Here is a 25,926-nt window from a genome sequence, read left to right as displayed (position 1 = left end):
AGCCTAAAATGGCTAAAAGAGCCTATGCACATAAAATTCAGGAACAGTGTCAGGATCACAGGGACTCCAGGAGACTGTGGCAGGGAATCGGATCTGTTACAGACTACAAGATCAGCCCTGCAACCTGTGATGACACTGACTTCCTGAATGAACTCAGCAACTACTTTGGATGTTTTGAGGCACTAAATAAAAGTCCACCAGCCAACGCCACCCCACTCCAGGAGGAGGTAAATTCAACCAAGTGTGTAAGATTAACAACATCTGTCTTATTGTTCTTATTGCTACCACCCCTTCAACAATATATCTTGAAATTCTTGCAGCCCACTATTAAGGGTGTGCACAGGGTGCGTATCACCCCATCGATTCCTTTCAGTGCCAAGTGTGTTTGCATACCTTAGGAATTTTACTTGGTGAATGAAACTTAAGAGTGCATGCATGTGCACACACACACACACACACACACACACACACACACACACACACACACACAGTAGATAATACTAAAGAACAATGCAAAATTTACAAATTTAAAAATACATAAGGACACAATTAAGCAAAAACAGGATGTGTATATTTTGCAGGTATGCATCCTGCAAGAGGCAATGCAGTGTGCTGAAGAGGCAGAAGAATAGTGATATGTGCATATAAAATGAATAAATAGGTGTGTGCGTGTGTATACAGTGCATCCAGAAAGCATTCACTTTTTCCACATTTTGTTATGTTACAGCTTTATTCCAAAATGGATGAAATTCATTTTTTCCTCAAAATTGTACACACAATACCCCATAATGACAATGTGAAAAGCATTTTTTTTTGCAAATTTATTAAAAAAAAAAAAATACACAAAGAAATCACTTGTACATAAGTATTCACAACCTTTGCCATGAAGCTAAAAAATGAGCTCAGGTGCATCCTGTTTCCACTGATCATCCTTGAGATGTTTCTACAGTTTAATTAGAGTCCACCTGGGATGAAATCAGTTGATTGGACATGATTTGGAAAGGCACACACCTGCCTACATAATGATGATCAAATTGACACAAATGTCTCGCTGAATCAAGAACCATCATTTGAGTCTTGTCCAAATTTAAAAGTAAAAGACGGCTCACCTTTCAGCAGGACAATAACCCTAATACCCTTGTCACACTTACACCGATTGAGGCTGAACTGCATCAGAATTAACACATCTGATCACAGTCGGGAAACACTGACTTGCGGTCTGAAGACCTACGGATGGCTGTCTGTGAACATCTACATACTTGGTCCCATTCGCTCAGCTGTACAGAGTGTGTTGCACATGTTCAAAACACTCTTGGCGCCACTGAGATGACACACACATCTGACGGTGGTCTATATGCAGTTTATATGTCATCTGATCGCAGTCTACATATTCTGATGGCATCAAAACAGCATCTGAAATGATCTGATCGCAGTTGATTGAGCTCTGAGATCAATCGGTCACAGCAAAGCCTGCCGGCATGTTGTGGGATGTCCACCTCCACTGGACCCCGGCCAGGGAGGACAAAGGAAATGTTGATATGTAATAACATGTATGTGGCACACATTCATCATATACAGCGAATGTGAACAGCGCACAATCAAACAAAAGTACCACGTGCCGCTGCGCCTCTCTGTGGTGTCATGCGCAGTAATGTGTCATAGTGCACTTCAGGCACAGATCTGAATGGATCTCACCGCTGTAATATACACGCTATTACCTGCTCCCCATTTAAACTCTGTAGGAGGTGTGATGTGGAACTGTATCCCAGGCCGTGACAACATTATTAAACATGAAAGTCACCTCCAGCATGGTACCATGATCGCTTCACAGTGCAGAGTGCACAGGAGCCAAACCACAGCCTGTGGTGAAAAGCCTCACCCGGCTGCTGTGTGTTGAAATAACCACACAAAAATTAAATCCCATGTGATAATCCAACCAACATCACAGTGTACAGAGTTGTGTTGTGCTCCTGAAGTGAGTAAAAAAAGGAAAAAAGAAATTAAAGTTCACTGGAAAGGCTGCGTCTGACGCAAGATGTGACTGCTTGGCCCACTGCCAGCAAACGTTCAGCAAAGCTGTCCAGTGGCACACGCGCGTGCTTAGTGGCTCATGCAGTGTTATATGCGCAAACACACACGCAGCTGAGTGACAACTTCAGCCCCACACATGCGCATGGGGCGCACATGCGCCACACTCGCACGCACGCTGCACACTTGTGTGCACATACACGTGAGGAACACAGCGCTGCCTCCTACTCCGGTCCCGTGTTTGCCATCCAGATGTTTGGACATCGGGCAGTCTTCAGCACCTTTTATCGCCAACTGACGGCAGTCTGTCATCTAAACTGCTGTCTACATACACTTTGGATGCCATCATGCAGTTGTGGACGAGGGAATCTGGATGTATTCTGACACTGGTGAACACGCCTCTTTCCCTCCCGACTGCGTCTGATGATGGTCATATTTGCCATTCTGGCTTGGTTCCTGCAGATTCTTGCTATGTGTGAACAGAACAGGGGCTTAAGCACACAGCCAAGATATCAAAGGAGTGGCTTCAGGACAACTCAGTGAATGTTCTTGAGTGACCCAGCCAGAGCCCAGACCTGAATCCAATTGAACATCTCTGGAGAGATCTGAAAATGGCTGTGCACCGGCGCTCCCCATCCAACCTGATGGAGCTTGAGAGGAACTGCAAAGATGAATGGGCAAAACTGCTCAAAGATAGATGCATCAAGCTTGTGGCATCATATTCAAGACGACAGGAGGATGTAATTGCTGCCAAAGGTGCATCAAGAAAGTACTGAGCAAAGGGTATGAATACTTATGTTCATGCAATTTCTTAGTTTATTTTAAATATTTTTGGTCAAAATTCCCAAAAAACTTTTTTCATGTTGCCATTACGGGGTGTTGTGAGTAGAATTTTGAGGGAAAAAAAAAATGAATTTGCTGAATTTACCAGAGTTGAGATTTTTCTGTTCACATCAATGTCAGAGAATAAAATCACCATGAGGACAACCAATATTACAACCCCTGGCAAAAATTATGGAATCACAGGCCTCGGAGGATGTTCATTCAGCTGTTTAATTTTGTAGAAAAAAGCAGATCAGAGATATGACACAAAACTAAAGTCATTTCAAATGACAACTTTCTAGCTTTAAGAAACACTACAAGAAATCAAGAAAAAAAATTGTGGCAGTCAGTAACGGTTACTTTTTTAGACCAAGCAGAGGGAAAAAAATATGGACTCACTCAATTCTGAGGAATAAATTATGGAATCACCCTGTAAATTTTCATCTCCAAAACTAACACCTGCATCAAATCAGATCTGCTCGTTAGTCTGCATCTAAAAAGGAGTGATCACACCTTGGAGAGCTGTTGCACCAAGTGGACTGACATGAATCACGGCTCCAACACGAGAGATGTCAATTGAAACAAAGGAGAGGATTATCAAACTCTTAAAAGAGGGTAAATCATCACGCAATGTTGCAAAAGATGTTGGTTGTACACAGTCAGCTGTGTCTAAACTCTGGACCAAATACAAACAACATGGGAAGGTTGTTAAAGGCAAACATACTGGTAGACCAAGGAAGACATCAAAGCGTCAAGACAGAAAACTTAAAGCAATATGTCTCAAAAATCGAAAATGCACAACAAAACAAATGAGGAACGAATGGGAGGAAACTGGAGTCAACGTCTGTGACTGAACTGTAAGAAACCGCCTAAAGGAAATGGGATTTACATACAGAAAAGCTAAACGAAAGCCATCATTAACACCTAAACAGAAAAAAACAAGGTTACAATGGGCTAAGGAAAAGCAATCGTGGACTGTGGATGACTGGATGAAAGTTATATTCAGTGATGAATCTTGAATCTGCATTGGGCAAGGTGATGATGCTGGAACTTTTGTTTGGTACCATTCCAATGAGATTTATAAAGATGACTACTTGAAGAGAACATGTAAATTTCCACAGTCATTGATGATATGGGGCTGCATGTCAGGTAAAGGCACTGGGGAGATGGCTGTCATTACATCATCAATAAATGCACAAGTTTACGTTGATATTTTGGACACTTTTCTTATCCCATCAATTGAAAGGATGTTTGGGGATGATGAAATCATTTTTCAAGATGATAATGCATCTTGCCATAGAGCAAAAACTGTGAAAACATTCCTTGCAAAAAGACACATAGGGTCAATGTCATGGCCTGCAAATAGTCCGGATCTTAATCCAATTGAAAATCTTTGGTGGAAGTTGAAGAAAATGGTCCATGACAAGGCTCCAACCTGCAAAGCTGATCTGGCAACAGCAATCAGAGAAAGTTGGAGCCAGATTGATGAAGAGTACTGTTTGTCACTCATTAAGTCCACGCCTCAGAGACTGCAAGCTGTTATAAAAGCCAGAGGTGGTGCACCAAAATACTAGTGATGTGTTGGAGCGTTCTTTTGTTTTTCATGATTCCATAATTTATTCCTCAGAATTGAGTGATTCCATATTTTTTCCCTCTGCTTGGTCTAAAAAAGTAACTGTTACTGACTGCCACAATTTTTTTTTCCCGATTTCTTACAGTGTTTCTTAAAGCCAGAAAGTTGCCATTTGAAATGACTTTAGTTTTGTGTCATGTCTGTAATCTGCTTTTTTTCTACAAAATTAAACAACTGAACGAACATCCTCCAAGGCCGGTGATTCCATAATTTTTGCCAGGGGTTGTACTTTGACACATACAACACAGTAAGACTGAGGCAGTTCTCAACACATCCAACAGAACTGATACTTCTGACTTCCTCACCTCTTCGGTTTCACATCTAAAACATTAAACATCCTCACAAGCTGTAGTTTAAAGCTACACAATGTAGGATTTCAGGGTGTTTATTAACATTAATAACCATCTGCTCATTAGTGTATAATTGCCCGCTACAATAACCTGTTGAATTTTCATAGGAGACCTTCACATCTACATGAGAGCAGGGCCCCTCATGGAGGCTCCAAAGTTGGACAGCCATGATGTTACAGTTGCCCAAAAGAGACAAACATACTCCACTTTCACATTTTGCAGCACTGCCGGAAGACTGAAGAAAAAAAGAAAATCAATCAGCAGTTTCTCTACATGAATCCCTGTTGCTGAAGAAGTGAAAACATGAAGGGAAACTAAAGTGTGACTGGCGATGGCATAATGCGATCTCTAAAACACCAAACCAATACATGACACTAAATCCTAAACACTGTAGCTTTAAACCTGATTCACAGATACATATTAAAAAGCCAAATCATGCATTTTGATGTTTTAGACAAATATATATAATGAGCATGAGATTGGTTCCTTGACCATTTCATTTGAATTTCAAAATATGGGCACTGTGATTCAAACACAAAATGATTTCTTTTGTAAATTTCTGTGTGGAAACTGCTTTTCTCTCTCAGATCTCAATCATTCGGTTTGTCACTCATCAATCTCTCATTTTCTTTTTCCAAGACGAAATTTATCTTTTGTACTAATTGGGCATAAATGCAATAGCTCCAAAAGTCCTTATCTTGCATAACATCCGTGGGAGTAACCCAAGGTTCCGTTCTGGACACTTACGTTTTTGTTTTGTATATGCTTCTACTTGCACACGTCCTGAGTACTTTGAAGGCACCTAATATTGCTGTGCAGATGACATCCTGTATGTGTCTTTTAAACCTCAGAACTGCTGTGAAACAAAGTAATGATTTACCTCTATGATTTAGTAGATTTGTATGAGGAGGTTGTCAGTGAGGTCTCTTGGTGCCCGACTTGCTTCCTCCTTTGCACCCCTCGCGCTGTTGTGGCACCGAGCTGCATCGTCTCAGCACCGAGTTGCTTCCACGCAGTGTCGTCATAATGACGCACGGCGCAACTGGGAGCACACCCAGTGTGAAAGGGGCTTTACACCTTTATTACTGCTTAGGTCATCTCCTTGCTGAAGAATAGCAACATTCAACATTGTATTTCAATAATTTCACACAAATATCGGTACAATTCCTTCACAATCCATCATTTAAGTACAGTCCTCCATTTTTCCTCAGAGTAGGGGGAACTAGAATTGTCAACGCTTATGTAGATGGTGCAATATTTGTAAGATGATCTGTAATTTCTCAAACAAGGTAAACAAAACTACAAGATGGACATGGTGAAACCCAAAGTGAAGAACAAAGAATCGATCATAAATAATTTTGCCTTATTTTGAACATTTTCTTTGGGCAAAATTAAAAACTGTACACAGATGACTGGCTTCTATTTTCTAGTATATGTCCTTTAATATTGGAGATGTAAAATATGAGAGCATGTACTGGTTTTGACTTAGATTAATAAACGGATGGGATGGACTCATTCACTTGCGAATCTATTCAACCACTGTATTTTACAAGGTATATGCAGAGACTTTTCAAAAGACTAAGCGCAGCTGACTGGGATTTCTCAGGGAAATGATAAGCACTATTCTCAAATGCAGCATTACGTCAACAGGTGGGTATTTGGATGTGACAATAAACAGCTTCTGCTCATAGCAGAAAATGAAGATTTAGAGCTGAGTTTTCTGTATTTGACTACCAACCTTGTGGATACAGTTGGTGTTGTTTATGACAGGGATGGCATGCAACTACTATGACAGACTGTATTTGCTAAACATGGATATCAAGAGGAAACTGTCAATTTCTGGTGTAAATTGTCTCTACTGCCTGCTAGCTGACACACAGTAGAACATGACAGACCAGCTTCTACTTCAGTACACTGACATGCACACATCCTCTGTGACACACTGGCAGCCCCCCCAATTGAATAAACACTTATGCCGCATTCACATCGCATGCCACGCGATGCCACAAATTCATTATTTGCTGCAGGAGCTACATCTGGATAACGGCCGCTTTCAGCGGTACTTCCACCTCTCCAGGACCCAGTTTGAGGACCTCCTGTCCCGTTCACGCGCGCACATGTGAACAATTAAAAAAAAAAACTGGCTGCCGCTGCGGTGCTGCTGCTCGCTCTCCCCTGAAACTGTCATAATTGTGTTATAAACCATCCCCCCAAAAAAAAGTGGCTGCTGCTGCAGTTCCTCGCTCTCTCTGTCACCATTTGTTTTATTATATATCTGTGTAGTTAATAAATAAAATAATCTTCACAGACGATTTGTTCGCATGCGCACGTGAAAAAAAAAAAACCAGCTGCTGCCGCTGCTCGCTCTCCCCTCAAACTCTGTCATAATTGTGAAATAAAGGACAAAAGGGACATAAGTGCTGCTCACAGGTTGGCTGCCAGAGATAGGACATGTCCACAGAGTATAAAAGAGTATAAGTATAAACTCCAGACATCTCCACGTCACTACATATCCAGTCTCTGATTGGTCATCACGAAGCAACAAGACGAAAAAGTTCAGATTTTTCAACTTGGGGAGGAGGGCTGTGCAACGCGATATTGCACCACAAACGTGCCAAGCACTCAAAATCGCGTCGCATTGCATGGCTTGAACTTTTGTGGCGCCACAACGCGTCTTTCCATAGGGATTGCATTGCAACCTGTCGCTGCCGTCGCTCACGTGTCATCCGGTGTGAATGCGGCATTACAGAAGCGATGCACATCATGGTTCAAATGCACATACTCACAAGAAAGTAAAAGTTAAGCACCCACCCCAAGCCAGGTTAAAAACAAACAAACTGGAGGTCTGAACAATGATAATCCTACATCTGCCATACTAGTTGCTTTCATGTATTATATCATCCCTGGTAGTAAGTATTTTGTGATGAAATACCTGAATTAAAACAGCCAGCCTCTGTAATTAAGCGCCTACCAGTTCTGTTGTCAAACAGGATGCAGAGCAAAATAAAGCCCAACTAGAGTGCAAACCTCTGCCAACACTAGTTTACAATTCTACAAATTTTTACCTTGGAAAAAATTTTCAAGGCCAAAGTCCTGTTAGAAGTGGCTTTGCTAAAATACCCGTGGTCCTATGAGCATTGTGTTGTTCATAAATTTCAGTTGTTTAATTAATTATTAAAATCCTGTTGTCTTGCGTACAATTTGTACACATTCAAAAAAGCCCCTCTATCAATAAATCAATCAAAAACAATATTTACACTTTAGCGGCATCTGCAGGAGGCCTTGCGTATACGTGTACATGAGCTTTTGACAAGAGCGGAAGTGGTGCAAATCAAAGTATGTTTGTAAATCACCCTCTGTGCATTTGCAGGTATTAATGAGACAAATTTAACTCCATAGGAAGTTAGCTTAGTTAGTGGAAGCTTGTGTGCACGCTAAGATCCACAAAATGTCTTGTAAATGACTGCAGAGGTATTATCAGGTTACACAAACAGCGTTTCGGTTTTATAAGTGTTTATTTCTTGCTAGTTTTTACATAATGACAAAGAGGTTATATTTACACACCAAACAGTTTTGCAGCTAGCTACCAGCCTATGATGTCACCATGCTAACATCTGAGAAATGTCTTGTAAATAAGTTAGAGTTGTCCTAAAACCATTTCTTTGATATCTTGGCTGGGGTCATTGTCCTGCTGAAACATAAACTGTTGCCCCAGTCTGAGGGCAAGAGCGCTCTGGAGCAGATTTTCATCCAGCATGTCTCTGTACATTGCTGCATTCATCTTTTCCTCAAACCTGACTAGTCTCCTAGTTCCCACAGGTAAAAATCATCTCCACAGTATGATGCTGCCTCCACCATGATCACTGTAGGGATGGTGCCTGGTTTCCTCCAAACATGATGCCTGGCACTCACGCCAAAGAGTTCAATCTTTGTCTCATCAGACCAGAGATTTTTGTCTCTCATGGTCCCAGAGTCCTTCAGGTGCCTTTTAGCAAACTCCAGGGCCCATATTCACAAAGCATGCTAAGGCTAAAAGTAGGTCTTAGTGACGTCATTTTAAGAAAAATCTTAGAATTCCTCGAATTCCTCAATTTTTCCTAGGTAAGATAAAGTTACTATGTTGCCCATGGGGATCCACGGGCTCTAGATTGGGTAGTGTTCATAAAATAGGTAGATGACATTTTTCAAGGGTGTTTCTACAATTCGTTCAAATGGCGTGCAAGTCCAGAATGTTTTTAGAACCTGAGACCTCAACAATTTTTTGAAGAAGAACTCAACCCTTTTATTTCCTGTTATTTACATAATTTCTTTATGTTAATTTACTGTCTTAATGTTTTTATAAATTGTTTAGGCTCTTGTTATCATACACACTCTTATTATTATTTTTATTTCTATTTTGTCATTTGATTTTTTTTTTTTTTTTTTTAAATGGACCACAATGGAAATAATGGTTTTCACTTTCTTGTGTCATCCATGTATTTTTAACATATTTACAATTATATTATGTACTTGCATTGAACTTACTCAATAAAATCACGCATGCATGCACTCACTCATGCTTTTAATATATAGATGATTTACCAACCACTACTGGATTGGCATGTGAATAGTTACAGTTACGGCACCGGCACACCAAATCTTGGGGCTATGCTTACGGCAACCACTGTATTTGATGTTCTGTGACTCTATGCTCCTTGCTAACTCCTCTTTAGTACAGTGGTAAGTATCCCCGCCTGTCATGTGGGAGACTGGGGTTCGATTATTCGATGAGCAATGCAATACGTAGTTTTTTTCACTCCCTTCAGGTGAACCAAAATTTGTTATTTCAGTTATTCTTTTGGTTCATGTATCTCTGAAAGATTTGGGTTAGGGTGTCACGTGATTGCCATAATAATAACCTACCAACGCATACTTAGTTACTGTAACAACATTCACGGCCAATAAAAAAGTTACTTTCCAGGTTTTGCATCTGAACTCTTCATATGTACTCTTCTGAGTGCCCCTTTAGTACATCAAAAGAAGAATTTCAGATGTTTTTACAGTTTCCAGGAAAGAACACTTCTCTTAGAACATTTGTCCTGGTCGATCCTTTAACTTCCTTGAACTTGAGAACCTCTACAGTGAAAAGACGCATCGGATTGCCCAAATTAAATCATGTCAAAGCAGCTTTAACCCAGCTAATCCAGCACAGTGGATCAAAGTCAGCATGAAGGCAAAAACTGGGGTTAAAGGCAGAGACAGCATGAACCTCAGGTACTAGGATTGTCCTGATTGATCCTCACTCAGTCCCATGATAGCAGATTTGTCTCCTGTGGCACCAAAGAGGAGGGAAAAGGATAAAGAAGAGAAGGGGGGAGGGGGCAATGTGCAAGGAGAAGCATGCAGTGGGGCTGACCCCCCAAAACTTTCCCCGACCACCAAACAACAGGACCAGAGTGAAGGCAAAGAACAGCAAGAGACAAACAAAGGACACGAGAAAGTACAACGTTTGCATGTGAAGATTCCTTTCCAGACTTTACTCCCCTCATCCAGACCTCAAAACTCTTTTTTTAACCCCCTGCAAAAGACACGTGAGAGAAGAGGAAACGCTAACTTTGAACAACCTCAAATCACCAAACCATCTTCCTCCTTCTCCGCTCGTCTTCCTCTTTCATTTTCTCTCTTCACCCTGACGCCCTCACGGCTCTCAGTACGAGACAAAAACACACAGCAAACATGGAAAAAAGGACGACTCACCCAAGCCTTCCCTGCTCGTCTCTCTCCCCTCTCCCACTCTCTCTCCCTCTCACAGCTCCAGCTGGTGAGGCTGCCGTGGCCACGCCCACATCGCCGCCACGTGACCTCCCGCAGCCACACCCCTCATTCAGAGAAAGTGAGTGGAGAACATAGTGGGAGCTTTTCTCAAACCACGTGCTCTTTTCCAATACCAAAATGGTGGTTAGCACAGGATGTGCAAGTCGATTGCATCTATCTAACATAAAAGTTTGAATTTAAAAAAAAAATTAATTCTCCAATTTTTTTGAAGCTACTTACTTTTTTGTACTATTAATCTTTTCATATCATGTTTACAAGTCAGAATACATGTATTTGGTAATTCTCTTAACCCATCTAAGTTTGCTTTGTTCACTCCGATGTATTTAACTTATTGTATTTCTTTAATGTGGTTTGCTGTGATTATTTTATTTATTGTCACCTGTAAAAGTGTTGTCACACTATGATGGATTGAGTAAACTGATTAGTAATGGGTTGAAATAATTTGTCCAGTGGCAAAACTCACTTAATCCATTGATCTCTGGTGGATTTGGGGCTCTTGATGGACTGATTATTTCCAATGGCAACACAAAAAGCTGCATTCAGCAGAACAGTTTTCCTGGTTTTAAGATGTGTGCTGGATTTGCAGAGGTATGCAAATGAGATATGCAAATGTGGCTAGAATGTGGCTCACTTGGCGATCATGACACCATACTTCCTCACTACGTTGATGCGGTGACCAGTGATGCCGGTAACGTAGTAACGCGTTACTCTAATCTGACCACTTCTTTTAGTAACGAGTAATCTAACGCGTTAATCTTTCCAAATCAGTAATCAGATTAAAGTTACTTCTCCAAGTCACTGTGCGTTACTATTATTTTTCATTGTGGGTCGACAGCAGCATTAAACTTGGTCCGTGGGCAGGAGGTCGGAGTTCGACTGAACTGCCCACTTTAAGCGAGCTGTGAGCTTTTCATCCGCGGTTTTTTGCAGCTGCTCGACTCGTCCTCACCTCTTAAAGCGCGGTGATCAGCACACCTGCACTGAGCTTTACAAAGACATTTTTATACTTTTCCCCCTCCTTTATTTAGAATTCTGAGCTGAGCCGCTCTGTATCTCTTCGTTAAAAACAGCTGATCCTCCGCGACGCGTCAACAACTAACACTATTTTCCACTCAAATGCACCTAAACTCTCTTTCTGAGGACCACATGATGTGAAAACGCAATAAAACTTTCTTACCTGTAAATCTGGTCCTGTTTTCTGCATAAATAAATGTTATCCATTCTTTGTGCTCAAACGCCAAAGCAGGGGCGAATCTAGATGGAATGGGGGCGTGGGGCAGGGATGTGCCCCCCCACAACACCCCTAGATTAAAGGTCCAGTTTTGAAGCCATTTTTTACTACAACTACTAATATTGCTTAAAATAATAATAATTTCGACAAGTAAAATGTTTAGAGAGTTAGAATTTAATAGTTACATTTCTAAACAATGTAGGTTTGAAATTGCAAGTTTTACTGTTACAGTGCTGTCAACAGTTAAATATGAGGTCAAGAAAGAGGTCTTTATTTTACTTTTTATAAAACAAGTATTTTCATTGAAGTCAAGAAAGGGTGACTATAAAGTGAGTTGTCGGCAGCTGTGGAAAGTAACTAAAAAAGTAACTAGTAATCTAACTTAGTTACTTTTACAATTGAGTAATCAGTAAAGTAACTAAGTTACTTTTTCAAGGAGTAATCAGTAATCAGTAATTGGATTACTTTTTCAAAGTAACTGTGGCAACACTGGCGGTGACAGCGTACTAGCGCCTTCTCACCAATCCGCTGGGTGTGTTCCGACATTGGGATAAAAACACATACAGCCGCGCTGCCTTTTTCTTCAGTTAAGTCCAAGGCTTTGAACCGGTTTGTGGAACAAAAAGGAAAACCAGAAACTTTTGGTATTTTGCTAGGAACATAACAAAACCAAAAACTTTATTACCTCCGCCAAGGAGGCTATGTTTTCGGTCGAGTTTGTTTGTTTGTTTGTTTGTCTGTCTGTTTGTCAGCAGGATAACTCAAAAAGTTTTGAACGGATTTTGATGAAATTTTGTGGAGTGTTTGGAAATGACAAGAGGAACAAGTGATTCAATTTTAGTGGTGATCCGGATCACAACCCGGATCCAGGAATTTTTTAAAGGATTCTTCACCATTGCGGGATAGGGGGAATTTTGACATTCTAGTTTCTAACTCCACAAAAACAAGGCAGAAAGGCTTGAAAAAAATTAGGGTGTAACATAGTCAAATGTTCTATCAAACAAAGTTTGGTGATGAGCAAAAATATAGGGAAAATAGAAAATGTGTCAGTGTGAGGTGACAAATGAAGCTAGAGATGCACAACTAACACCAAATTGTAGCTGAATCTGTACTGATTCAGTAAGGTGTCATCAGATTTGATGTAGCTTCAAATGTTATGGAGCTAGATCCAGAAGAAAACCGCCATTACCGAAAAATCGTTTTTATACAATAACTTTTGAACTAATAAAGACATAAAAGTGATTCCAAGTTCTAGTGGTATGTTTTCATGGTCAAGGATGTCAAATATAAAGGAAAGAAAAGTGTATGTATCATAGTTTTGGTTGTAACACTGAATTGGTGAATAGATCACTGTGCCAAGGAGGGAATCTCTTTAGGGTCAGTGACCCTATGGCCTTGTGTAGCACATGCAACACTTAAAAAATAGTTCTATTTCAGAATTTACTGTTATTTATTTAGAGAAGTGTTTCATAAATGTTAAAAAAATTCATACATATATTTGCAGTTTAGTTGAATAATAAATTGAATTTTGTCTCTTATTTGTTTTTGTCTATAAGCACATGCAATATCAATATCAGTGCTCAGATGACAGTAGCTTCTGGGAAAGGTGCAAGTTGCAATAAACTGTGATGCCAAGCGCTAAGGATACATGCTATCCAGTCACAGCAGATGAAACTTATCATTGTTAGACTTTTTTAGGTTCAATGATTCCACGGCGTGTAGATGTTATGGCGTCAGTGACCCCATGGCCTTGGCAGAGGTTTGCACTTTCTGAGTGCTTCTAGTTGTTTTTATGTTCTGGAACAAAATTGTTATTTCAAAATAATGACAACCCGTTAATACGGTTATTTTTGTTCTTGAAAAAAATTATGTTTATAATGACCCGGTGAGTTTCACATCCTGTTGGCCACTTAAGCTATTTTTGTCCTTGTTGGTGGGACAAGGTGCTGGCATCCTGTGTTTCACACTGAGAAATTCACCCAGAGCAGACAAACATCCAGTAGTGGGCACAGTTCCGCTAACCCCTAATTAACGAAGCTAACTTTTTCATTAGTGGATTAGGTTTTCAGCTAACTTTGAAAACCATCAGCAGACCAATTAGCTTCCGCTAACTTTCAGTCTGCTAATATATTGTTTTGCTGTTAAAGTGAGTAAAGTTTAACGGTCAAGGCACATTCCTGCAATTCGTGTGGCCAGTAGAATAAAGCAGAACTCTAACAAAGTCTCTCCCGAAAGCATGGAAATGGCCGTGTTTGTGGTTTGTGCCACGGTGTTGCGCCATGCTAAACTAAACTGCTACATGTGGAGCTGGCAAGACTGGCTGAGGAAGGAGCATCCACAATCACAGAGAGTTGGCAAAAACATGACGACGATGATCACTGCTGGACCTTAACAGGAGAGCCATGATGTGGACCAGCTTCCAGCAGTTTGTGTTATCGTTGTGTGTTTCGTGGACTGGCATGATAAGCTAAGCTACTGAGAGCCGGGGAGTCTGGTGGAGGAAAGCTATTTTCTATGGACAAAGGGCAGTGCCACACAGCTGAACAATAATTCTACATGAGTCTATGTGCAAACACAGCAGCGGTAAAATCAGTGACACAGCTTTCAAGTTATGTATTTCTTCTTATTATTACTCAATCTTATTGACACTTATCTAATGATTTTGTTTTTTCTGAATACACTGTCAGTTACAAAGAGACCAAGACAGACATATGTTGAATGCAAAATACAAGAATTTGACTTGAAAGCCAAATTAAAGACATATTGCATTTGTAGACAAAAAGCAACGCGGATTCACTGTGTGTACTGGTGTAAGTCACAGGAGGAGCGACGTTCAGGCAGCTACAAGTTGGTTCCAGAAGTTTGTCCAGTGTTCTCTGCCACCATCACCAGAGAGTCCAGCTCCATGCCAACCACGGAGCCAGTCCGCCTGATCAGTTTGTCCAGCATGGATGTGTCCTTCATGGGTGTGCTGCCCCCCAGCACACCACGGTGTAAAAGAGGATGCTGGCTACCATGGACTGGCAGAACATCGACAGTAGTTTCAGATGTTAAACGACCGCAGTCTCCTGAGGAAGTTCAGCCTGCTCTGTCCTTTCCTGTACAGGTGGTTGGTGTGGGTTGTCCAGTCCAGTTTGCTGCCCAGCCACAGCCCGAGGTACTTGCAGGAATCCACAAAGGACAACGTAGGATCAAAAATTACCCCATGGTTCCTCAACTTGTCAGTGCGATGTATGACACAAGCCTAGGCTAAGCATTAGCTGGTCAAATTGATGCCGATGTCCCACTGGACAAAGAACATAATTTCAGTCTTATCAGAGTTTAAAAGTGGGAAGTTGCTAGACATCCAGCTTCTCAGTGATGCAAGGCAATCTTCTCAGGATTTTATGTGGATGAGATTACCAGCAGTTATCGGCATATATAACTGAGTATCATCAGTATAGCAGTGAAAGGTAATCCTAAAACACTGCAATATGTGTCCAAGGGGAGCTATATAAAGGGAGAAAAGCAGGGGGTCTAAGACGGACCCCTGTGGAACGCTATATAAATAAAATTGATTGATTGATTGATTGATTGTTATTGTACAAAACACAGTGAGAACGATGGTATGATGACAACAATGCAAGGGCACTTCCAGTAATCCCAAAGTGAATCTCCAGCCTATCAAGTAGAATATGATGATCCTCAGTATAAAACGCAGCACTAAGATCTAACAGTACCAGAACCGTAGTGGTGTCCGAATCCATTGCAAGCAGAAGATCATTCACCACTTTAGTGAGAGCCTTCTCTCTCTGTGGAATGATATTTTCTAAAAGCAGACTGCAGTGGCTCAAAGAGATTATTCTCAGTAAGGTGGTCCATGAGAAGCCGTGAAACCACTTTTTCCAGAATTTTAGAGCAAATTTTAGATTTGATATCGGCCGATAGTTTTTCAATACACTAGGGTCAAGATTAGATTTCTTAAGTAATGGTTTAATCACTGCAGATTTGAAACATTTAGAACAGATCCAGAAGTTAATGACAGATTAATAATTTCCAGCACAGTCAGCCCTTAAACATTTTTGTTGGTATAGGCTCAAATAAGCAGGTTGTGCTTTTTGTAGACATTACGAGTTTCATTAGCACGCTTAATGAGATACTATCAAATTCTGTAAATGGGTGATTCTTTAACTACGGGCACTATTGGCCTTGTAAATGTAATTTCCACCACACCATTGCCTTACAATATAAAGCGCCTTGGGGCAACTGTTTGTTGTGATTTGGCGCTATATACATGTGCTCTGATGTCACTGTTTATCTCCATAGAAACTACCCAAACAATCTTTCATACAAACTGTTTAAAGGGACATTACAGTGTTGTGGTGGAAATTACGGCAATAGTGTGGGACAACTACATTATGTTTAAAAAAATCACAACAGTTGTATGACATTGAATACCCCAATTATGTTTTGATTATGTTACTGATATTTTATTCAGAGATATTTTAAAACATTAGAAAAAACGTTTCTTTACCATTCATTTTTATCATTGAAGATCAAAAGTCTGGGTGTGGGACAAGCACAAAAAGGCAATATTTGCATATAATGATGCTGAAAAAAGGTGAAAAAGTCATCATAGACTACTAGAACAAATTTCTTAACACACTTTCATTGTAAAGATAACTATAAATGTGTGAAATTTCCCCTTTTTTCTGTTTTTCATACAATATGATCAAAGGACATAATAAGTGCCCGTAGTCTAAGAATCACCCAAATATAGGTAATACCTCAGTGATGGCACCCACCTCAATAGCAGGGTGTATTGGCTGGGTTAAGGCATGCTGGGATATGTTTAACCTAATGTCTTCTATTTTCTTCTCAAAGTAACCCAAGAAATCTTGTGCTGTAAAAGGTGAGCGGAGTACAGGTGGTGGTCCATAAATAAGTCTTTCCACTGTGTCCAACAAGAACTTTGAGTTATGCTTGTTTTTGTTGATCAACTCAGAGTAATAGGTCTGCATTGTAGCAGTGCATGCTTATAGTCTAAGACAGCATCACGCCACGCAAAGCGGAATACGTCTAATTCTGAAGTACGCCATTTCCGTTCTAGACCTCCACCAAGAGACCCAGACACCTCTGAAGGATTCAGAGGTTTCTGTAGCTGTGATTGGAGTAACTGTTCAACATTTGTCTGTTGCACCACCAGTAACAGCTTTGTGGTGGAGTGGAACAGAGAATGGTTTTCATATGAGAGGGCAGATCAAAGCTAGGTTTGAGTTTCCTGCGTGCTTTCTGATAAACTGTAGCGGCAATGTCATGTCTTTCTTTTTTCTTTTTTCATGGTGCTACTCCATCATGAAACCACCCCCTACCCCCACCCCACCAGCTCCCAATATCACAAATTTATGATCTACGTTCTCACAGCAGATGATGAAAAAGTCGAGATTAGGGTAAAAATTCAAATGACTGGAAGTTAAATGGACTAATACACATGTTACCTGACCTACTTGGGCAGATCGAACAAAGCTCACCACTTCCTGTTCATGTGTGCGTAAGCACTAAATTCAGCTCAGTGTAGATGATGGATCTCAAAATGTTTGTTACTGAGAGACACATTTACTGTCTTACTTGCTCTGTATTCTGTCATGTACATTTTGATAAGCTTCACAAAGGATGAGAAGATTTCTTCACTTTTCCAAGGAGCAATTTACTCAGCTGGTTGAGGAATATGTAGTAATCAAAGACGTGATGGCGGTCATTGGAGTCTTCAGCAAAATATTTCACAACAGCTTTGTGTGTTATGTGATATTTTAAATCACATAAAGTCACATAAGAGGACAGCACTTGAAAAATGAAGACATTCACAGAGCCATAGACCAGTGACACAATGACATAAATCTACGTACCAGGAATATTAATGTTTGCACTGATATAGGTCACTGTGTTCCACTTTTGCCCATTTTTACAGTCAAATGCATTGCATTTCTGTTGCACTTTTCCATGTGATGTAGATGCTCAATGTTCTTTATAATGATGCCTCAAATTCACACACTCTGATGTCAGCATGGCAGCTAGGTGCTCAACTGCACCTGCTGCTTCAACTGGACTTTGCCCAGGGGACTTCAGAGAGTTTCCTTTCTCATTGGGAGCTGGCATCTACCTGCATTGGCCAAGACCATTTGCCCTTCCTTACAGGTTTCATCACCAATACTCTAAGTGTCATCACGTATGATCTGAATGACCTCACTAGGGAAGGTGCACCCATCATACCTTATAAGAACCCAGTCACCAACTTTAAACCATTCTTTTTGGGGGCAGCCTGTGGGTATAATACAAAAACCAGTGGTTCATTGTCTATGTCTGTATAAAACAAGTTGCATATTGAACCATCTGTACACTTAATAGACTATCTTTGTTGATACCAGGGGCATTCAGAACACCAGACAAAGGATTCTCCTTCTCAATAAACTCAGATATTTCAGACTGGAGAATGCGCATAATCTTTACCTCAGGCATACATTTCTGGTCTGCATCACGAAAATCTTTGGCAGACTGCACATTGGTGGCATTGCTCATCACCTTTCCCCTGACATTTGACTTGGCTGCCACATCGACGCCATCAATAACACCTTTCCTATGAGAAGTAGCAAAGTACTTCCATGTAATTTCCCCGTAGATCGTTCGGGGCCTACTGACTGTAACTAATCCGTTACATACATATAATAGGTTTCGTCTGTTTTATACAAATAACAGATTTCATCCGTTTTATACAAATAACGAATTTCGTCTATTTTATACAAATAATGGATTTTGTCCGTTTTAATGGATTTCGTTTATCAAATCAAATCAAATCAATTTTATTTATATAGCACCAAATCACAACAAACAGTTGCCCCAAGGCGCTTTATATTGTAAGGCAAAGCCATACAATAATTACGGAAAAACCCCAACGGTCAAAACGACCCCCTGTGAGCAAGCACTTGGCGACAGTGGGAAGGAAAACTCCCTTTTAACAGGAAGAAACCTCCAGCAGAACCAGGCTCAGGGAGGGGCAGTCTTCTGCTGGGACTGGTTGGGGCTGAGGGAGAGAACCAGGAAAAAGACATGCTGTGGAGGGGAGCAGAGATCAATCACTAATGATTAAATGCAGAGTGGTGCATACAGAGCAAAAAGAGAAAGAAACACTCAGTGCATCATGGGAACCCCCCAGCAGTCTACGTCTATAGCAGCATAACGAAGGGATGGTTCAGAGTCACCTGATCCAGCCCTAACTATAAGCTTTAGCAAAAAGGAAAGTTTTAAGCCTAATCTTAAAAGTAGAGAGGGTGTCTGTCTCCCTGATCCGAATTGGGAGCTGGTTCCAGAGGAGAGGAGCTTGAAAGCTGAAGGCTCTGCCTCCCATTCTACTCTTACAAACCCTAGGAACTACAAGTAAGCCTGCAGTCTGAGAGCGAAGCGCTCTATTGGGGTGATATGGTACTATGAGGTCCCTAAGATAAGATGGGACCTGATTATTCAAAACCTCATAAGTAAGAAGAAGAATTTTAAATTCTATTCTAGAATTAACAGGAAGCCAATGAAGAGAGGCCAATATGGGTGAAATATGCTCTCTCCTTCTAGTCCCTGTCAGTACTCTAGCTGCAGCATTTTGAATTAACTGAAGGCTTTTCAAGGAACTTTTAGGACAACCTGATAATAATGAATTACAATAGTCCAGACTAGAGGAAATAAATGCATGAATTAGTTTTTCAGCATCACTCTGAGACAAGACCTTTCTAATTTTAGAGATAAAAAAAAGCAGTCCTACATATTTGTTTAATATGCGCATTGAAGGACATATCCTGATGAAAAATGACTCCAAGATTTTTCACAGTATTACTAGAGGTCAGGGTAATGCCATCCAGAGTAAGGATCTGGTTAGACACCATGTTTCTAAGATTTGTGGGGCCAAGTACAATAACTTCAGTTTTATCTGAGTTTAAAAGCAGGAAATTAGAGGTCATCCTAATTATAACGGACTATAACGGATTATAACGGACCAAATTCACTGGTCCACCTGAAACCATTATATGCAAGTTTTACTGTATAAATCTGAAAATAGTTTCTTTCCTATTATGTCCAGGATTCTTTACAACAGCAAGTCTTCCACTAAAATTTAGGATGGTTTCCAAATGAATCTCTGTGAAGCCATATACAGGTTGACTGGAAAGCAGGTGCAAAGCCATTTGAAAATAAATTGTGCAAAAGTCACCAAAAGGGCATGTTAATTGTTGATAAACATTTCAAATTCAAAAAAATGTCTAAAAGTGTGAAATAATTACTAGAAAATAAAGAAAACTTTGCTAATTTCAGATGTGTAACGCACGTAACTTTTTTTGTAATGTTGTATCTCACCTGATAAAGTTCTCTGAATTCACGTTTTCTTAATTCCACTTCTCCATTCAAATAGTAGTGATATCGTACAGTACAATTACTGAGAACTCCAGAAAATATCACTGCACACTTCACAGAACTTTCACAGTTTTGAAAATGTTGTCATTTCTTTAAATTGTCTGAATGTAACCCACATAATGCTACTTAAACCATGCCTGAAAAAACATGTTGAAGACTAGATGTTTTTCACATGCTAAATTGTTTAGTATTCATGTAGTAACATATCAGTAAGAAAAGTTTACAAATTAACATTACAGTAATACAGATACAGAGAGCCAAAGTTGAAAAAGTGAGTCCAAACTGTAACTCGCGTAACGTGGAATGGGTCAGTGTTTAGAGACAAATTAAATGTCTGTGATTGAACAGTGCATCTCTCTCCTACTGGCTGTGTAAAACAAAATAAAATCATTTAATTTCCACAACTTGGCCCCTTTAGGTCAACTGCTTTTTTGAGAGGATTCAGTTTGCGCTTGTTTCCAGTGCGGAACGTTCTTGGTTCAAACCCCACCACTGCCCGGTCTCCATATAATGTGGAGTTGGATCAGGAAGGGCATCAGGCATAAAACTTGCCAAATCAACATGCAGATCCCCCTCGGATCTGCATGTGGTGACCCCGAAACAAGGGAGAAGCTGAAGGGGCTTATTTACTTTTTATAATTTTACTAAATTACAGCATTGCAATCATAGATTCCTAGAAAGCACTAAAACCACACACACAACCCACACACTCATCTTCAACCCCAAGTTCGGATAGCAGGGGGCTGGAGCCTATCCCAGCAGTCACAGGGCGTGAGGCAGCGTACACCTTGGACAGGATGGCAGTCTGTCACAGCCTCGCAGGGCCACATATAGACAAACAAATACATTCACACCTACGGACAATTTAAAGTTTCCAGTCCACCTAACCTTCATGTCTTTGGATGTGGGAGGAAGCTGAAGCACCCAAAGAGAACACACACAAACAAGGGGAGAACCTGCAAACTCAACACAGAAAGGCCACAGGTGGGAATCGATCCCATGACCTTCTTGCTGTGAGGCAACAGTGCTAACCACTAATCCACCATGCTACCAGCACTGAAACCAATTTTCATTAAATCATGAAATAAACTTCAGTTAAATTTAGGAGAAGATCCAGACAAAGTGTGTGGGGCCACTGATTTTCAAACATCTTAGTATAAAGATGAGAGTGAGAGTGGAGTCATAGCAGAAGTCATTTGCTCAAATTCTGCTGAAAGACTTGGAAAGTAAATAAAACAGAAACACAAAATTTTTGAACAGAAGTGGATGAATCAGTGAAACGAAATCATTTTTAATGTTGCTAAGTAGGGTGTTTTAATAGTGAACCCTTATCCCCTGTTTTAGTCAGGAATCAGTGTGACTATAAATGGGAGCAAATTTGTTAACAAGGGGTGGAACCCAGACTTTTTGTTTTACCCTACGTGCCAGTGAAGTGGTGACAGCAGGGTACTGCTGTCACAGGTGTGTGCCTGTGGACATGATAACTCAAAAACAGCTGGACGGATTTCCACCACTTGGTGGGAACATTACTTGGACATACACGTCTACAGGAGATTAGATTTGGGAGTAGCGTGGCCAAATTCCAAGGTCAAAGAAACACTTGTCCAAAAGACACCTTTTTTTCAACAACCAAGGAGCCTAGATAGACAATGTAAAGCATATATTGATCAGCAAAAAATATTTATGATTGACTGGTATGAATTACTTCATAATGAAGTCACACAGAAGTCATATGATGAAGTTATACATGAAAAAAAAACCACCATTAGTGTGTATTTATTTAACATTCACATCGTGGAGTGTAGATCACAGGGTATACATCCGCTCTCTGATGCTTTTTTTTTTTATACTGCAGGATGCAGCCTCTCTGACCTTGGCAGAGATTTGCATACAAATGCCTTTTTATTTCTAAAATGTGTGTGAGGCCAGTTCTTGTCCGTTTGCTTTGTTTCTGAGACACAGAGGAATAGATCACGTGTGTGCATGTGTGTGCTCTAAACACGTCATGCCTTTATACAACCCCTGGCAAAAATTATGGAATCACCGGCCTCGGAGGATGTTCATTCAGTTGTTTAATTTTGTAGAAAAAAAGCAGATCACAGACATGACACAAAACTAAAGTCATTTCAAATGGCAACTTTCTGGCTTTAAGAAACGCTATAAGAAATCAAGAAAAAAAGATTGTGGCAGTCAGTAACGGTTACTTTTTTAGACCAAGCAGAGGAAAAAAAATATGGAATCACTCAATTCTGAGGAAAAAATTATGGAATCACCCTGTAAATTTTCATCCCCCAAATTAACACCTGCATCAAATCAGATCTGCTCATTGACATTGACCCTATGCCATGACATTGACCCTATGTGTCTTTTTGCAAGGAATGTTTTTGCAGTTTTTGCTCTATGGCAAGATGCATTATCATCTTGAAAAATGATTTCATCATCCCCAAACATCCTTTCAATTGTCCAAAATATCAACATAAACTTGTGCATTTATTGATGATGTAATGACAGCCATCTCCCCAGTGCCTTTACCTGACATGCCTTTACCTGACAGGCAGTCATCTTTATAAATCTCATTGGAAAGGCACCAAACAAAAGTTCCAGCATCATCACCTTGCCCAATGCAGATTCGAGATTCATCACTGAATATGACTTTCATCCTGTCATCCACAGTCCACAATTGCTTTTCCTTAGCCCATTGTAACCTTGTTTTATTCTGTTTAGGTGTTAATGATGCCTTTCGTTTAGCTTTTCTGTATGTAAATCCCATTTCCTTTAGGCGGTTTCTTACAGTTCGGTCACAGACGTTGACTCCAGTTTCCTCCCATTCGTTCCTCATTTGTTTTGTTGTACATTTTTCAATTTTTGAGACATATTGCTTTAAGTTTTCTGTCTTGACGCTTTGTCTTCCTTGGTCTACCAGTATGTTTGCCTTTAACAACCTTCCCATGTTGTTTGTATTTGGTCCAGAGTTTAGACACAGCTGACTGTGAACAACCAACATCTTTTGCAACATTGCGTGATGATTTACTCTCTTTTAAGAGTTTGATAATCCTCTCCTTTGTTTCAATTGACATCTCTCGTGTTGGAGCCATGATTCATGTCAGTCCACTTGGTGCAACAGCTCTCCAAGGTGTGTTCACTCCTTTTTAGATGCAGACTAACGAGCAGATCTGATATGATGCAGGTGTTAGTTTTGGGGATGAAAATTTACTGGGTGATTCCATAATTTTTTCCTCAAAATTGAGTGATTCCATTTTTTTTCCTCTGCTTGGTCTAAAAAAGTAACCGTTACTGACTGCCACAATGTTTTTTTCTTGATTTCTTATAGTGTTTCTTAAAGCCAGAAAGTTGCCATTTGAAATGACTTTAGTTTTGTGTCATGTCTGTGATCTGCTTTTTTTCTACAAAATTAAACAACTGAATGAACATCCTTCGAGGCCGGTGATTCCATAATTTTTGCCAGGGGTTGTATCACTGATGGCTGGCTTGTGACTGAAAGCATGACTAAAAACGGAACACTGCATTCAACACAGCAGTCCACACTTAACAGAGAAATGAATATGCATTGTATTTTTTGTTTTGCTGGTTCTTCAGCCGTGATGACAGTCTCAACTTTTAAAAAAGTTCATTTTTAATGTTACTGATTGACTCATGCTGCTTTGCAGTCACTTCTGGTTCTGGCGAATCAACTGAAAGTGGTCCAAATTCCAAATGTTCTGTGAAAATGTGTGCTGCTGTGGAGTGTTTTCTGCGCCCACAGTGTTATCACAGCTGCCCAAGTGGCTGCACACAATGCTTTCTGAAGTTTTTTTTTTTTTTAAGTCCATGAGTATTAAGTAGGTTCAGTCCAAATGTGGATGGAACAACAGAGTGATTAATTTGTTCCTGTCCTGATAAGGTTCAGGTTTTTTCCCTTTTTTCCATCAGCAGATTTTGAGAAAAGTTTTCATATATTCCACAAAAACACTTCCTTCCTGTCAAAGCTGGAGCTGAACCTTACACCTGGCTGTGGTCACGTTAGCGTGTGCGCACATACGTTATTATTCATGCTGTGAGGATGCAAACTTCCCTTCCGCTCATATTTTCCACCTTTACTACAAATTAAGATGGCTCACCATGCGTACACGTTTGCAGCCCACAGTATTCCCCAGACACTCAGGTGTCCTTAAAACTGTTTTAACTAGAAAGGACCTGCTGCTTGTCATGCCCCCAAAACCTCACACGCTGTGTGAACTCATTGCCAAAAGAAACAGACTGTCTAAGTGGGCGTGTCTCATACAGAAAGCAGCACTGGTGATACATACTTTGGTGACTTATGTCACTGGAGTTGAAAATAAGCTGTTTCAGGACAAAATTTTGGTAAAATCCTAGGAATTATCACATATACAAACAGAATTGTAGGACTTTGAGAATGTGTGACACAAAACTGCAACCATGTTGAAATCGAAAAGGTTAGTAAACACAGATTTTGCACAATAGGACCCCTTTAAGTTTTAGGCATGTTGTCATTTTCTAAGGGTAAGTGTACACTTATGGATTTATATCCAGAGGCATGAACCTATGAGCAATGTCTAACACCTTTCTCTCAGTCTCTGAGTACACCACGTAATCTCTGCCATACACTAATAAACACACTCATGTTAGCAGATTTTGCATCATAGTTCTACAGCACCTTCATCTGAACTGTCACTGTTGTTATGTAAAAACTAAATAATCCTACTATTCAATGGATCCGATTAAATTAGCTGGAGATGCTCCATTATCAAACTGAAAAACTGACTGCAGGTCAGTGTCTACTCGTAACATAACTGCAATTATCGCATGAACATATATTAATGTTTAAATATGCTGCAACTCACATCAGTCAAGTCTATGGAATTTTCAGAAGCATTAACTGAACATAAATGCTGCATAAACAAATGCAAAAAGAAAAGAAAATTAAATGTGAATCTAAACTTTCTGAAACCAACACAAATCTCACATGAAATGACTGAACTTTCCAAATCCAACAAAAATCTAATTTGAAATTTTTTGTAAATTCATTAAATCAAATATCCAATTTTCTCAGCAGAAACCTCATTTTTAAAGATGGATACATAAATGAATAAATAAATAAATTGTAAGCCCACTACTCAGTTCCTGATAACATGTGGCAGTTTCTAATGGCTGTTCAAAAATAAAACAATTGTCAAAACCTGATTAAATACAACAAAGTTTTCTTAGCAATCTCAGAAAAACACCTCAAGAAAATAATGTATTTTTCTGAACATGAAATGTGATTGATCGATTGATTGATTTTTATTCGTATAAAATGTAAACATGCATAAAATAATACAAAAATGTATTAACTAAACATATAAATACATCAAAAACAGGGTAACACACACACACACACACACACACACACACACACACACACACACACACACACACACACACACACACACACACACACACACACACACACACAAAAATGCTTGTTTCCATTGTGATTCCATGTGGTCATACCTTTCACTTATACAGGTATGTATTCATAAATATTACATGTTAAGGAGATCTGTATTATTTTTAAAAGATCTTGGCTCTTTTAAAGTGCCAGAAACCTTTTGACAGTA

General features: G+C 39.9%; 1 protein-coding gene and 1 long non-coding RNA gene across 5 annotated transcripts in view; both read right to left on the bottom strand.

Moving 5' to 3' along the window:
* sept9b (septin 9b) overlaps positions 1-25,926 on the bottom strand; it is a 201,661-nt gene that overhangs the window by 73,593 nt on the left and 102,142 nt on the right. The window contains exon 1 of one of the 4 annotated variants that reach the window (XM_034187389.1): positions 10,570-10,668. The exons of the other annotated variants lie outside the window; for them this stretch is intronic. The gene's annotated coding sequence lies outside the window, so the exon portion shown is untranslated. Of the gene's footprint in view, positions 1-10,569; positions 10,669-25,926 lie in introns of those variants that run through there. 4 annotated transcript variants of the gene reach the window in all.
* Positions 17,830-25,782, bottom strand: LOC117525528. The gene is made up of 3 exons (XR_004565082.1): positions 25,761-25,782; positions 24,279-24,281; positions 17,830-17,894 (listed from the first exon to the last, which is right to left on the bottom strand). It is a non-coding gene; the product is annotated as an uncharacterized LOC117525528 (long non-coding RNA).

The sequence above is a fragment of the Thalassophryne amazonica genome, chromosome 15 (assembly GCF_902500255.1).
Source record: "Thalassophryne amazonica chromosome 15, fThaAma1.1, whole genome shotgun sequence".
Classification (NCBI taxonomy): Eukaryota; Metazoa; Chordata; class Actinopteri; order Batrachoidiformes; family Batrachoididae; genus Thalassophryne; species Thalassophryne amazonica.
Note: the sequence above shows the minus strand (reverse complement) of the source record. Positions and strands in the feature narration are given on the sequence as shown.